Source organism: Strigops habroptila, chromosome Z (genome assembly GCF_004027225.2).
Source record: "Strigops habroptila isolate Jane chromosome Z, bStrHab1.2.pri, whole genome shotgun sequence".
In the NCBI taxonomy this organism is placed as follows: Eukaryota; Metazoa; Chordata; class Aves; order Psittaciformes; family Psittacidae; genus Strigops; species Strigops habroptila.
In genome coordinates, this window is record NC_044302.2 from 94,872,305 (window position 1) to 94,888,046 (window position 15,742).

A 15,742-nucleotide genomic window follows, 5' to 3' on the forward strand; every position below is an offset into this window, starting at 1 on the left:
TACTTATTTTAGCATATGTTTTCCTGTCAGCCTTTTGCAAGAGTTGTCCTTGAAACCAAATGCCAAAACATCTTTTTTTTAGCATAAATTATTAAGATAGAGCATTGCATATATTTTACATCAGATAAATTATGCACCCATTTTAATCTAGATAAGAAAAAAGGAATTCCTATTCCACTGCACATTTGAATTTTGTATGGAATTTTGCACATACTGTGGTGTTGGGCCCAATATTTTATGCATTAGCATATCTCATGTTTTCTTTATAAACTGCAGAGAATCCACACACTGAGTTATGTGTTTTATAAAAGCGAAAAAAAATCCAAAATTAAAATAATTTAATCAAACAAGGTGGGGAGTTTTGTTGTTTGCGGTTTTGTTCCCCTTTTCTTGCTTCTTCTGCCTGTACCTTTTCCCATTCTATTTCGGATCATTTCGAATCTCTTCAGTCACATGCAATTTCACAAATTAATTTCTCAGTAAGAGGTTGAAGAAACAAAAAATCCAATGTACCAATCTGATAATCTAAATGCTGCTCTGCTCTCCAAACACAAACTTTTGCCTATTTGAAGTAAACTCAAGCTACTTTTTTTTTTTTTTTTTTTTGATGTGTTGAATAATGTGGTCCCCTTATTAATTTTCACCATGTTTTTAGTCCTGCCAAAATTGCCTCTAGCAAGGGATATTGATAGGGAAAGATGAGAAACATAAAAGGTTAACACAGAAGGGCAGATAAACAAATAGGGTTTGATCCAAAGCCTGTTTGAGTCAATGAGAGATTTTTCCATTGACTTCAGGAGACTTTGGATCTGACCCATCAGGCATCCACGTATCAGTACAGTGAAAGGCTGAGCAGCTCCTGTGAAATGTCAGTTGTCCTCAGCTCTCATCTGCTGATTAAATAAAGCTAATTAAATATTATATCAAGACAGCATTTTTTTTTTAATAATAAATAAAAAAAAATGTTGAATTTGACTGCATAAGTATTTAAAGGAATAGCAATAAGAACATAATCACAGATATTGAAATTTTACTGAATAAATTATTTTGCTATGGTACTAGCTCTCCTAGCAACACCCTGATATATGCTGCATGTGATATTTTGACCTTTTATGCATAAGCTTTGTTGATGTGGAAAATAGTACTGCTTTTGTGTTCTTTGAGGTTAAGAGTCATTTGTTTCCCCTGGGCCAAGATAAGGTCTATGTGTTTGTTATGCTACATGGAAGAAGAATAATATCAACACTTTGAAATTTACCTTAAATTGTGCATTGTTTTTGTTTATATTATACTGCCAATGTCAAAGTGTAAAGTTAAAAGAAGCACAAGAAATAAAAGAGAGAGTGTTGACCTGATATTTCTTTGGGGAACTGAGAAAAGAAAATAATCCTAAGAATCTGACATGAATGACATTTCCAGCCTTAAAGAAGGAAAACAATATGAAAATCATTTCACTGTATATTTTTTCTGCATTTTTCAAGTCTTTTTGAAAAGAGATTTATCAAAATAATGAAAAAAAAAATGGGAAAAAGAACTTTCTCATTCTCATTTCAAAATATTACAGTGAACAAGGACATAAAACACAGTTCACTGAGACTTCAGAGATGACATTGTTCATTGCAAATGTTTGAAGATCAAATTGATTTTTCAGGATGTTTTATTTTAAAAAATGTGTTTCAGTATAACTGATATTTCTTACACAATTCATATTAAGATATTAAGATATTCAACTATTAACTGTTCTGATAATTTTCACAAGCAGCCATGGCTGAGACCATTTGATGATCAATGAATTTAATGGTAAGTCACTAGATGGCGTTTACTTCAACTGATTTCAATATCAGTCTACTTTAAAGTAGTTATGGATATTCCCTTTATAGCTATTGATGATAGAAACACCTGAAAAAGACAATTCAGTGACAAATTAAATAAAATAAGTCATACTCTGGACTTATCTTTCTTCTTTCTCTCTTTCTGTCTTTCTCTTTCCCTTTCCCTTCCTTTCTCTAGATCTTTCTCCTCATCTTCTTCCTCTGTCTCTCTTCCTCCGTCTCTCCTGTTTCTCTTTCCCTCTTTTCGCTGCAAAGGGAATATACATGACTACTTAGATTATTTGTCTAGCATTCAAACTAATAAAGGTCTGGTAAAGACCCCTTGAGTTCTTCTTAAGTAGTATTATAAGGTTAAGAGAGAAAATACCGATCTTTTGGCTCTGACATGAAGTAAACTGGAAATATTCGCTAATGTTAAGTAGTATTATAAGGTTAAGAGAGAAAATACCGATCTTTTGGCTCTGACATGAAGTAAACTGGAAATATTCGCTAATGTTTGATGATAATGTCATATATATCTCTCTGTATAAATATATAAAAACTAATGAAAACTCAACACTGGGGATCATAAGACACTAGAAATTTTATTACTAGCTAAAACAAATAGGATCTGTTTTCCATTAAAAGAAATCACACTGAAAATTAATTATTCAAACTACGTGGTGAATGATTATACTAAAGAAACATTCAACATAAATTCGAAGACCGAAACTTTTAGGAAAAACATTACCAATAAGCTCAGAGGAGTACATTAACCAGCTGTTTTCAGTAGGATTTGGGTTTATATTTAGCAGATAAAGTGTTTTAGCAGATATGGATGTGTTACTCACTTGTAGCATATTGATATATTATCAAAGGATGTGCTTGTATTGTTTTTAATCAGGATTTTCCTTAAAACTTTTATTTGCTCCTCCTTGGAAGGAAAAAGACATCCACAGACTGAAGCATGTTCTCACACTTGTGCTTCTGGCTGTGTAGAAACACAACTCAGATGAGTGTTGGTCTGTTACTGTTGTACTTACTGCTTCCTGTGCATCCACTTTATGTGCTATCTATGTTGTCTAAGGAGGTCTGATACTGAGGTCATTATGACATGGCTGCCGGAGAGGCATTAAGGAATCCATTGTAAGTCAGTAAAGAACCTCTGTTATCATTGTTCTGCAGTATGATTAATATTTTTGAGGTTTCTTCTCCCCCCCTTACTCTTTCTCATACGTTATGCTTGTACGATACTTTGACCTTGTGGTGAAAGATAATAACACAACATATCTGCAGTATCCATGTGATTAATACAGCAGTCTGGGAGTCACAAGGAGACTTATAGAATACAACTAAGATGCTTGAATACATCAATGATCTCTTTGCGTTGTTCACCTTCTCACTAAATAAATTATCAGCTTAATGATAATGACATTCAAATATCATAATTACAGCCAACTCTTTAAGAGACATCAATTCAAAAGCTGAAAATATAGCAGTTTTTTCTTTCTCCCTCCCTCCGCACTTTCCACCATTAGCTATTAATGCCAAAATATGGTCTTTATTCATCCTACTGACATAATATAAAACTAATGTAGATTTCCCATTTTTCATATAATTTCCATCTGCACTATTAGTTTCACTGATAGCAGGCTGGGAAATGTTGTTAGGCTACAAGATGGACGACACTGCAAAGCCTCAGCATGTTAAGAAGCCATAAAATTTTATTCAGTTCATTTACTGCTACAGTCCAGTAACCCTAAAGTAACAGTATGCAATTTTTATTGTGTATTTATTTAAAGGTTGAATATTCCCTCTACTGGGCCATCTAACCAAATTACTCTGGTTTGCTAACAAACTCTATTGTAGGAAGTCAAGGGTGTGCATCTGACCCACGGGTCCTCTCTTTCAGATATTCTTGGGAGAGTAGTGTGTTGTCTCATAAAAGATGAGTTAAAAAGAAAAGGAAAAAAAAGTGAAAAGCAATAGGTTATGAATGAAAAAAGTCTGTCTTGAGGAGGAATTTAGGGATAGGACCACTGGGTCTGTACAAGAAAAGCTGGGACTCTTAGTGAGATCTGTATAGACACTATTCTCACAGGTACTCTGAACCCATTTTAGCAAGCGTGAGGACTCTATTAATCTCTCTAGATCATCGAATCATAGAATTATAGAATGGTTTGGGTTGGAAAGGACCTTAAGATCATCTAGTTCCAACCTCTCTATCAGTGTGAGGGACACATCCTGCTAGGACCATGTTGTCCAAGGCTCTGCCCAGTCTGGCCTTGAACACTGCCAGGGATGGAGCATTTACCGCTTGTTTCGGCAACCTGTTCCAGGGCCTCACTACCCTCACAGTAAAGAGCTTCTTGCTTATATCTAACCTAAACTTCCCCTGTTTAAGTTTAAACCCATTACGCCTTGTCCTATCACTACAGTCCCTGATGAAGAGTCCATCTCCAGCATCCTTATCGGCCCCCTTCAGACACTGCAAGGCTGCTATGAGGTCTCCAAGCAGCTTCTCTTCTCCAGGCAGAACAGCCCCAGTTTTCTTAGCCAGCCTGTCTTCATATGAGAGGTGCTCCAGCCCCTGATCATCTTCGTGGCCCTCTTCTGGACTTGCTCCAACAGCTGCATATCCTTCTTATGTTGAGGACACCAGAACTGTACACAATGCTCCAAGTGGGATCTCACAAGAGCAGAGTAGAGGAGCAGGATCACCTCATTTGACCTGCTGGTCATGCTGCTTTTGATGCAGCCCAGGACACAGTTGATTTCTGGGCTCAAGTGCACACTGCAGCCGGCTCATGTTAAGTTTCTCGTTGACCTGCACCTCCAAGTCCTTCTCTGCAGAGCTGCCCCAAATCTCTTCTCTGCCCAACCTGTAGATGTGCCTGGGATTGCCCTGACCCAGGTGTAGGACCTTGCACTTGGTGTGGTTGAATTTCATAAGGTTGGTATTGGCCACCTCTCAAGTGTGTCAAGGTCCCTCTGGATGGCATCCCTTCCCTCCAGCATGTTGACCGCACCTCACAGGTTTTTGTCATAGGTGCAGGCTTCTGTCGTACAAACAAATCAGTTCAAATCCTGCAATTTCAAGTAACTACTGAAAACTAAGTATTAATAACAAGATTTGTTTATATTGGGTAGTTCAGGAAAATGGCCCAAATAAAAAAAAAGAAAACTAACAACCAACAAAACCCTAAATCCTATTCTTTTTAATCCAGCCTGTGTGCAAATCACTCAACTTTGTTTTATTGGGGTTTTTTTCTCTTTTAATATATTATTTATTTGTTTGTTTATTTTCATTAGGTTATCTGTAAAGCCTCTTGTCAATAAAGAATATTGAATAACTTTTCAACATTTGGTTATGGATAAGAGAGTCCACAAATTAAAAAAATAAAAAATAAATAAAGTTCCTGTTCTTTAAATCTCACAAAATAAATAATGATTAATTTTAAGTAGGTGACAAGAGGTAAATGTGGTAAACAGCTGGAAGGAGCATAAGGCAAGAGTGCAATGATTAGAAACAGCATTGTGAACAGTGGTCACAAGATGCAAGCTACTAGAGCTGCTGACTTTCTTTTAAAGATCACAGCAGACAGAGCTTCAGCGATTTCTTGAGTATAATTACGAAGGCCAAAAACATTGTGCAATTTTGCAGAAAAGGTTTTTCATCTGTGTCGGAGAGGCCTGTACTATGGGGTACATGTGGTACCAGTTGACTAAACAGGCCAAAGTTTGTGCCAAAAAAAATGTTCCTCAATCACCCATGCTATTAAACTGCCAGGTGAGGTTGAGCTCAATTTACCTGTTGCTTTGCCAGGCTTCATTCTGTCACAGTCTGGGGTAAGCATAATTTTGGGCTCATAGGTAGTCTGGGTGCAGCTGGTTTGTTTTGAGAGAAAATTAATGTCTATGAGTGCAATCTAGGCTGGACTAGAATGCGGTTCACTTCTGATTTCATTTACTAGTGTAGCAGTAGTGGCTATTTGTTAATGTGTTAAAAAGAAGGCCCTGCTGACTTGGGTCACTAATGTCATATTACTGAAGCAAGGAAAGCACAACAGAAGCTTCTCTTGTTGTGAAGGTGGGATTCTTCTTAAAGATAGCCAGGTGAAAACAGGATGTCTAGATTATATCGTTTATGTGGGCTCCTTGCTCAGCCAAAAAGAGACATATCTAGAGAGAAATTGATTCCAACAATCAGCCATTTATCTGGCAACAGGCTAAACTGTCCTCTGGAATTGCCTCATGTCTCTACTTACCACAGAAAGAACCTAGATGATGATTTGAAACTGGATGCCTACCTTCCAGATGGCTATATTTGCATGAATTGATCTTCATGCGTGACTCAAAGTTGCCAACTCTACCAAAGTAATGAGAAAGAATCTGTTGAACATTGTATATAGTAGATGTTTATAAATTAATTATGAGAGCCTCATAAGGACAAGACACAGCTGTGCCTACCAAGGCAAATCCTTGATGAAGGTGGCAAGATGCCTTTTAAAAATTCTTGTCCATATGAGCAAGCAGGACCCAACCTAAGATGTTATTAATAACATGCTGTATACACTCTGTGGTTCAGGAGGTTCTAATACCACTGACTACTGCAAAACAGAAATACAGCAGAAGACAAATAACTTCAGGCTTCCAATACATCTCAAATTCTTTCCATAAGTAACTGCAACCTAGGTCAGAAGCTAGATGAAGGGTCAGATGGTGTCTATGGACATTCTTATACACACACATCAATATGTTAAAAAAACCCATAAAACAAAAATCCCCAAACGAATCTCTTCATACTTCTTCAGCTTGAGAATTTTCTCTTCTATGTTACACAAGCTTCTTCCTACGAGCTGCTTTTATAAAGAGATCTGATTTTGTTCTAACAATTTCTAGCAACAGTGAGTCCACTGTCTTTCCTTGTGAACACTTCCTTTTGAGTTGTTCAGAAAATAACATCTATTTTACAGGAAGTTGTGGCATTTCAACATAGATTTTGATTTCAAATCAAGACACAAAGAAGAAAGAGAAGCTGACATTTGAAATTTTGCCTCTGAACACTATCAATTCTTTTTAAGAAATAAAAATACTGAGGTTTCACACTGGTTAACTGCTTGAATTTTACACTGAAGCATCGTAATACACAGTAAAAAAGATTTAAAAATGTTAGAGTAAGTGTATATAATAGTTATTTTAGGATATTTAATTAACATCAATATAATTGAAAAGTCTAAATGAAGGTATTTTAAACTATTATGTAAAAAGGAATATTTTTACTTTTTCAAAATGAGATAGTTTAAGGTTTGGAAAACAAACTAAATTCAAAATGATGCAATGAAGGATTTTCTCGCTGTCAAAAATTTGTTGGAATGACACGTTCCTGAAAAACATTTCAGCTTGTTTCAACATTTTCTCATGTAGAACTATCATGTATTTTTTGAAAGTACTGTTGATTTTTCTGATTTTAAATAGTGTTATGAACATTTTTAATGGCATACTGTACACTGAAAACCCTCTCAATACTTTCTAATGAATATGAGTTTTAGGAGTGAGCATAAGTTTCTTCAGCAGATGAAGCGGTAAAGTTGTACAAAGAAGAAGAAACACAAAATACAGAAGAAAATAACAGCAATAGTAATAATAAGAAGTATAAACCCAACAGCAACATTTAATTCTCTCTTAAACCTTTATTGTATTAGAACCAAAATCTGGATACTCACTTCTGCAACTGGGAAGATGATGATTACAACTAGAATTACGAAGATATTGCTTTCTACTAGGAATTGAATTAAACAGACTGATAAAAGCATATAGAGCTTGTTTCCCCCTTCCCCCAGACCAAAATAGAAAGGGAGCAAGAGGTGTCCATTTACATTACGGTAAAAGGTTTTGAATGTATTTATTCCAAAGATCTGTGCTAGAGACTAAGAGATCATGAGGAATATGTCAGAGACATTTCCCAAGGGACAGGCAACATACATTACAATGGAAAGAGAAACATGTACAAATTAATCAAACAGTGACTATGGGTGCTTTCAGCATCTTGAACATTGGTTGAGGAACATTTAAGAATCGATATGTGTAGTGAACAATAGCTTCTTATAGCAAAATGTCGCACATGCTTCCCAGAATGGCTAATATCAAGATCCAGACTACTCTACTGACCAAAGCAAAATGAAGCAAATTCAAATAAGTAAACCTAACTATGTGATTAACTGTGATTGAATGCAACATCTTTGAAAGGTAAAATTTCCCTAATCAAGAAGCAGAGCCCTGCTTTTCACATAAAAGGAATACCAGACACCTTTCAGTGCAGTCCTTTCAGACACAAAGAACTTCACGGGATTGTGAGGAATGAATATGTTGCTCGTGAAGACTGAAATGTTATACTACAGTGAAACAGCAATACCAGTGTGAAATGAGAAAACCCCAGATTTCCCTTTTGACTGGTAATTTAAGAGATAAATAAGGAAAACAAAGATTAGAATACAGACCTCCTTTCTCTCAGTGGAGTATCAAAGGCATTAGGCTTCCAAATTATGTTTTCTTTTTCATGCTTTCTCCCTATGAATATTGATGAGCCAGTGTGTAGCCAGGAATGCCTCAACAGGAGTCATGAATTTACATATATTTGGGGGATAGGGCCTGTCCTTGGGTAACAGAAGATGCAGAATTAAACCCATTCAGGCTCATGAAGGCTGATTCTTAAGCAAGTGCTTTAAGTACCGGGTTATACAGAAGGAATCATGAAAACTAGGAATAAATCAAAAACATTGCAGAAAATTTTACCTCTTGTCTCTTAACAAAATGCGCAGACCTACATGGTATTCATCTTTCTAAGTGCTGGTTTAAACAATGAAATGTGGCATGTAATGTCCCAGTAAAAATCCTTTATGTATGAAAGCTGAATGCACCATGATATTCAATGCTTGTTCTCACTAAATATCTAGGAAGACAGGTGGCAAATGTTTACTCTGATCTTGCATCAGTTTAAGAAAAGTAAAACACAAAATGGAAATATGTATGTATCAAAGCCACCATTATAGAAAAAAACATGACGGGGATTATGAAAAAAAAAAAAAACAAAACCCAAAACCAAAAAAAAAAAAACCAAAAAACAACATCCTGTAAATTTATGACACAGTAAGGGAAAAATAAAAAAGTCAGAAAACTATAAAGAAAAGAGGACGAGTGCAAACCTCAGAAGAGCCTTTTACAAATCAACATATCCAAGATACATTTTAGGGAAAAATAAAATAAAACAAAGCAGTAAAACTATTACTCAAAAAGAAGACTTTTTGCCCCAAGGCTGTAGCTGAGGCTGGGGCTCATCAACCCTTGCTCCCTGCTGACTTAAAGAGAAGAATTTCAAGTAAGAGAGTTTGAAGAACAAAAGATGTGAATCTCAAAGCAACTAATGAAAGGAAGAGAAAGCTCCACCTCCCACCCTGAGCTAACTCAAGAAATAGCAAAAACGTATGAGCACAGCAGAGCTTATTTTTTGATTTTACCAACTCTTGAGTAAAAAAAGAGAGACAGAACATTCCTGGATGGAAATTTCAAATGTGTAAACTCAGAAATAAAGCTTCAATAAGCAGAGAAAGCCTCCTTGAATATATACTTCTACGCATGCATGTGTGCAAGGTCTCCTATTTTTGGCCTCCATAGATAAAAAAAAACCCCAAACCACAAAAACAAAACAAAAAAGAAACCTTAAAGAAACTTAACTCATGCTTCTACTTCTGAACCTCTTGCTTTCACTAAATGTTCCTTATACAAAAGCAATACTTGATTATTCCAATGTCCTGGTGAACTCTGAATTCTTTTTGGGTTAGATGTGATTCCCATAGCTCTTCTTCAATATCAGGCTACTTGGATATTTTTTCCGACTTCTAAGTTTCACTATAAGAAATATTGCTTTCATGAGTGGACTTTTATCTGAGTTAGCCAAGAATATATGGTCCAGCGTTCAGTCAGATGATGAATTACAGTGTGGAGTGATGAGGAAACCCAAATGTTTTCAGACACTATCAAAGTTGCTTTTTGATCCAAGTGAACATTAACGAGAGTGTTTCATGAAAAAATCTATTCTAGAGAATGATACTGGGGAAAACCAGCAAATTTTTTTACTTTGAGAAGCAGAAGAACATTAAGTCACGATAAACCAGAAATGTGACAAACATATTTACATTTTCCTCTTTAACAAATCTGTTTTTAAAATGTGCTTTTTAATTATTCAAATTTAAAACCATTATTTTTTCCAGCTATAAATTCTTTAATTAGTGCCAAAATAAGAATAAAACGCTGGAGAGCTAACATTTGAACAAGTGAAGTCTAATACTGTTATGAGAGGTTGCAGAGATGCAACCCTCACACCATGCCCAGCGATATAATGGATCTATAACAGCTCAGACAATGATAATGAAAAGCAGAATCATGACTAAATCTGATCTTACTTTAAAACAGCTAAAAAGCTGAAAGGAAGATATTTGACAAAGGGCTTTAGTGCTTTGACATTCTTAGATATGTCTGTGCTGCATAACCCAACGTCAAGTCAAGATGCCAAGTCACTTACCCCTCTGTCTTCAGCAATATCCTGATGGTGTGCTTGGATGAAGGATGCTCACCTGTCTTTCCTACAGCCCTCTATTCCCTAAATGCCCCTATCTCCCTTGAATGAAAAGTTGCCCACACAACCAGTAAGATGTAAAACATCTTTTTAATTCTTAATAAGAGGATGAAGACTTCAGAGAACATTTGCCTTATAAGACAGAGTCAGGTAACATGACATTAAGTCAGCTAAACATTTGGTGTCGCCAGGAAACAGTTACAGCTTTTTTTTCACTTGCTGATGGGGTCCTGTCTTCCACGAGGGCTCAAGCCCATCTTTTCACTCCAACTCTTCGGCTGTTTAAGAGAGTTGTGACAGGTAGGCCTTACACATATCAAAACTGGAAGAAAATCTATTCTTGCCTTGCATCAGGTTAGCAAAACATTCTAGCAAAACTTCACAAAACATTCTTGACAAGTGGTGTTGAACATCAGGGAAATGAAGGCAGAACAAAAAGCTGTGAGACAAGTGGACAGCCAAAATTTTACCATTGTGGAATTACCACGTACTCCCAGCCCATACCTCATTTCTTAACAAATCAAGAAACTAATGCACTGTTTGCTGAGAACACCATTACAAGATTCTTTCTCTTGCTCTTCTTTATTACTTGGTTTCTGCCCGAGAGCAGACTGCATTTTCAGAGTATCATGTGCTCATTTACCTATGCATAATCAATGGCTCTTAGAAAGAGCTTTAAGTGTTCAGATTCTATGGCACTTGCATTCATGCCATTATCAAGGCAATTTTTGTCTTAAAGAAAGCAAACCCAACAAATGTGGATTTGAAATGCTTCACCAGCCAAACCACAGAGAGAACTGCACATAATACTTTAAAGATAATAAGGGTTAAATCAACCCTTGTCGGTATTGTGCCTGCTTTTGTCAAGCAATAACACTTGACAATATGATAACCCCATCACTATTATTCAGAAGAAGAACACAGAAAGCAAAAAAAGCTTTCCTGAATTCCCTGTAGCTAATATTTGATCGAAGAACTACATAGCCTGAAAAAAATGTTTTAATATATAATAAAAATTGTCTGTATAACAACTATCATAAAAGTTAGTACTAAGAAGATGACAGCAATCTTCTTCAGTATGATATAAGTTTTCTGAAACTACAAAGAGTTTCTTATCTGTTTGTTACCTCTTTAAGAGAAGACTAGGTATAGTTTTGTTTTGTTTTGTTTTGTTTTAAATGTTATTGCTAGCAAAAGTATCACAGGAAATCCATGAATGCATGACAAAACCTGAGATGAATTCAATGATTCAACCAATTAAATATTTACGTCTAAGTAAAAAACTTTTCTTTTTCCAATCCCACTTTTGCTCAGGGTAGTTACAGGCAGCACAGTGTTCCCTATACCTTTTCTATATAATATGCAGTAACTTGACTATGTCACTTACTTTCAGATCATTTTTGTCAACGATCATAAAAAGATCCTTTCTTCCTCATGACTTTCGGCATGGCTGCTGGGAAATGAAAGTTGAAAATGCTTGAATAAATGGAATATAGAAGATTTATTCAACAATTGAATTATTTAATCTACATAAGGAATGAGACCTGTAAGGCAAAACTTCTGTTTGCAGTTCTCCAGGCTTTTTGGAACTTATTTGATATATAATTTCCTTAACTGCTTGTTGTGGTGTTTGAATCTTATTATTTATTTTTCTTGAAATTACGACAGTAAGATGACTACTGGAGAAAAATCTACTCTGAGACAGGTTTTGTTGATCAATTAAAGCCCCATTTTCTCTCAGCTTCATAAGTATAAATCAAGAATAAGTATTGACTGCAGCAGTTGCAGTGAAGTTACTCTAGATTTACTGACATAAGTGAGAGCACAATGAAGTCACTGAGGTTCTTTTTGCTCAGGTAGTAATATTACATCTATTGAAGTGCCAAATGGATATTCACCAGTGCTTGAATTCTGTTGTTTCGTTTCATACTTCAGAGTAATTTTAAGATTTGTGGAAGCTGTTCTCCCTAAAAGGGTCAAAAGTGATGGTAAAACAAATAACCTTCAAATAAAAATTAATTGACTTATTCTATGCTTCTGTTATTCTTCCTTCATTTGTTGCACGACTTTATATCCGCAGGTGGAAGTTGCAAGAAGAAAAGAAAAATCATGAGTCAGACGACTTGAAGTTAAAGGGCTTGTAACTATGGGATAGCTTTTGCTGTGACTCACCATGTTTCATTACCTCTGCCTTCATTTCTCCATCTACAAGACAGGTATAATAATAGTAATAATAATAATAATGCTGAAAAGAGCAAACAATTTCCAGAATTTACATTAATGATTCCTTAAGACTGCACTGTGCAGATAGTGGCTGTGTAAGATGCTCAAAATATACACCCCTCAGGGAGGAATACTTTTCTGTACCTTCTCAGAGGACTATATGAATTACACTGAGTTGGGCTGTTATTGTTGTTCTTTTAAGAGGCAACAATGGCTTAATATTTGTTATGACTCCAATAATAAGCCAGTCTGCAAATAATGAGGATTCAGGAGAAGATAGCTTGATCTGGTATTTATTTCATAGTAATTCCATGGACAACTTTTAAATTTCCCTCTGAAATAGAGAATCTGGCTGTTCCCTAGAGCAGGATGACCATTCTCCTTATATCTTAGGAGTTTGGCAGTATCCTTGTTAAGGAAGAGTTGAGGAATTTTAAAGAGCCTGCATTTTTTCCTTTTTTCTTTTTTTATTTTTGTTTGTTTTTGTTTTTAGTATTTGAAACAATAATACAGTAACACACTCATACACTTAACTAGATAATTCTGAAGGAAGGTATTCAGAAAATAGCTGTATGGGTTGTAGGAGAGAGACCTTGGAACAAGACCCTGGTTTAGCTATGTGATAAATTTGAATGCCTAGGTTAATATTAGCATATAATTATTTCTAAGGTAATGTGCAGACAAAATGCCACAGCATTGCATTTGACATTACCATTTAGCTACACACACAACGTAAACTCAGCTAAAACTAATAGGGAAGATGGAGAACAGTACAAAGACTTAAAGCAAGATACTTGGTGGCAGATCATAGTTAGTTTGTACAGAACAAGCTTGCTGAGTTTGTTTTGTACAATGCCTCACAGGAATGCTAATGAAGACAACAGGTCTCATTAGAGTAATACAGAATTGCTTTATATTTGTTTTCTTTTTTTAGAACTGATACAGTTTTCTGTTGCTTGAATAGAACTTTGAATGTGGTAACTAGTTTGGAACACTGATCCCACTCAGTGCTTGTAGTGAAAGCTAATCTACATCAAATTTATTCAGAAGTATTTGAGTAATTTCTGAGGCATTTGATCATTATTATTTTTTATTGGGTTTTTTTGTTTGAGTTTTGTTTTTTTTTTTTTTTTTGTGTGGGGGAGGTGGATTTCAGGAAACAATGAAGTTAGTTCCTTCTGTGTTACTTCAGTCTTGATTGATAACTAAGAATGTCAACCAGCTTTTAAGAGAAATCTGAAAATATACTTACTGGTCTTCTTGTCTTTGTACACCAATTATCATTCACTGTTAAGTCTAAGTAAAAACATTTACAGGAACATAAGCCTTAGGTAACCTTTTTGACCACGGATTGAGAGTCTGCTATGACTGACACAAATTAGTCATTTGTGATCTATCTTCACCAAGTAAAACATACAGACACAGACCCTAAATTCAGTGCAGGAGCAAATGCATCCTGCTAAGATTCATCCTGCATATTATAGAGCTCTGCAGACTGAGCTAAATAGCTAGATAGAAATTTGAGAGATATCCATGCACATTTATCAAAACTATGTTTGTGTGTGTGAAAACAACTATTTTGAAAAAAATTATGAAGTTTCCCTAAGAACAGGATTAAATTGTGGCCTCAGAAAGTCATGCTGACCTAGATAATCATTCACATGCACAGGGAAGACAGAAGAATGGCTATAGGTCATTGATCTCAATGGGGTTTTTTCCACCTAGATACTGAGAAATCAAACAGATTAAATTTTGCTTATGCATCAAAACAAAAATTCATTTGGAAACAATCTTCTTTTGCATAAAATGGAAATGTTGTTTTCCAGACAGCCCTAATGAACTGTTGTAATACTAACAAATCATATGATCATGAGTTTTCCTGCACAGCGTTGTACCATAAAGAGCTTTATATCAGATTCAAAAAAAAATCTTAAGTTTGGACATACATATATCTAAATGACCTGACTTGATGCTTACTTCAGTTAAGTTTCTCAAAATATGCATGACATAAATGAAGTAAAAGAGAGGTTTTCCTGTGCTCATCTATCCAGAGCAGTCTTAGAATAAATGACCTGTTTCAGTATGTGTAATATAAGGATTGCAATAGAATTAGTCAGGACAACTGGGTATCTGTAATAGGGATGGGTCTAATGCATATAACTCTAGATAATAGTTGACACCAAAAACGAGTTTACGTATCCATCCATAGCTGTGTCCTAAAAATAAACACATTTAGGATTGTGTTAAGTGAAATGGAAAACAATATGTTTTCTTCTCAAGAATATGTTCTGCCACACTACTCTTCACCTGTGCTCTTCAACAAACTGGTTAGTAGTGGTGTTTTCATTGCGTTTGTGGCCTAATGTGAGAAGACTCAGATAGTTTTTCTAACCACATAACAATTTTCTACCACTGAGAACAGTGGATCTTTTAAAAGCCAAGAAAAGAGAAACTGTATAATGAAGTATCTGACTAGTATAAGGTGGAATAAATTCTATTTCAGTGGAATAACAATGACAACAACAAGGAACAGAAAAAGAATCCAGGCTGAAAGAAATAAATAGCAATAAGAAGGCAGAAAAAAAAAAACCAAACCAACCCACCTTGAAAATATGCATAAATAGGGAAAAAAAATTTGTGACAGACTTGAATGTTCAAAAATCTTAAAAAAGTTTTAGATTTTTTTTACCATCAGTTTTGAAAAAACTCAGATAAAAATAGTTTTGTAATTAAGCTGCTGAGGTAGCACTCAGCAAACTACAGTTTATTTGTTGCCTCTGTCAGATTTTCTATGCAATTAGAGAACATCCCTTAGATATTGGGATTTAAAGGCCCTGATGGCAAGACAAAGACAGCGATAGTTCTCCACACCTTATTTCCAATCCTGTTCATTTAGATTATGTTCATTAAGCACATAAAGCAAGTTTGATAAGATGATTCACAGTACCTCCATGATCTAACATGGAATACGGGTAAGAAAGTTCCATCTCCTGTACTAATTAATATTATTTATACAAAGGGAAACAATTTTACTAGAGAAAATTAAAACTATATCACGTGAGGACTGCCATGC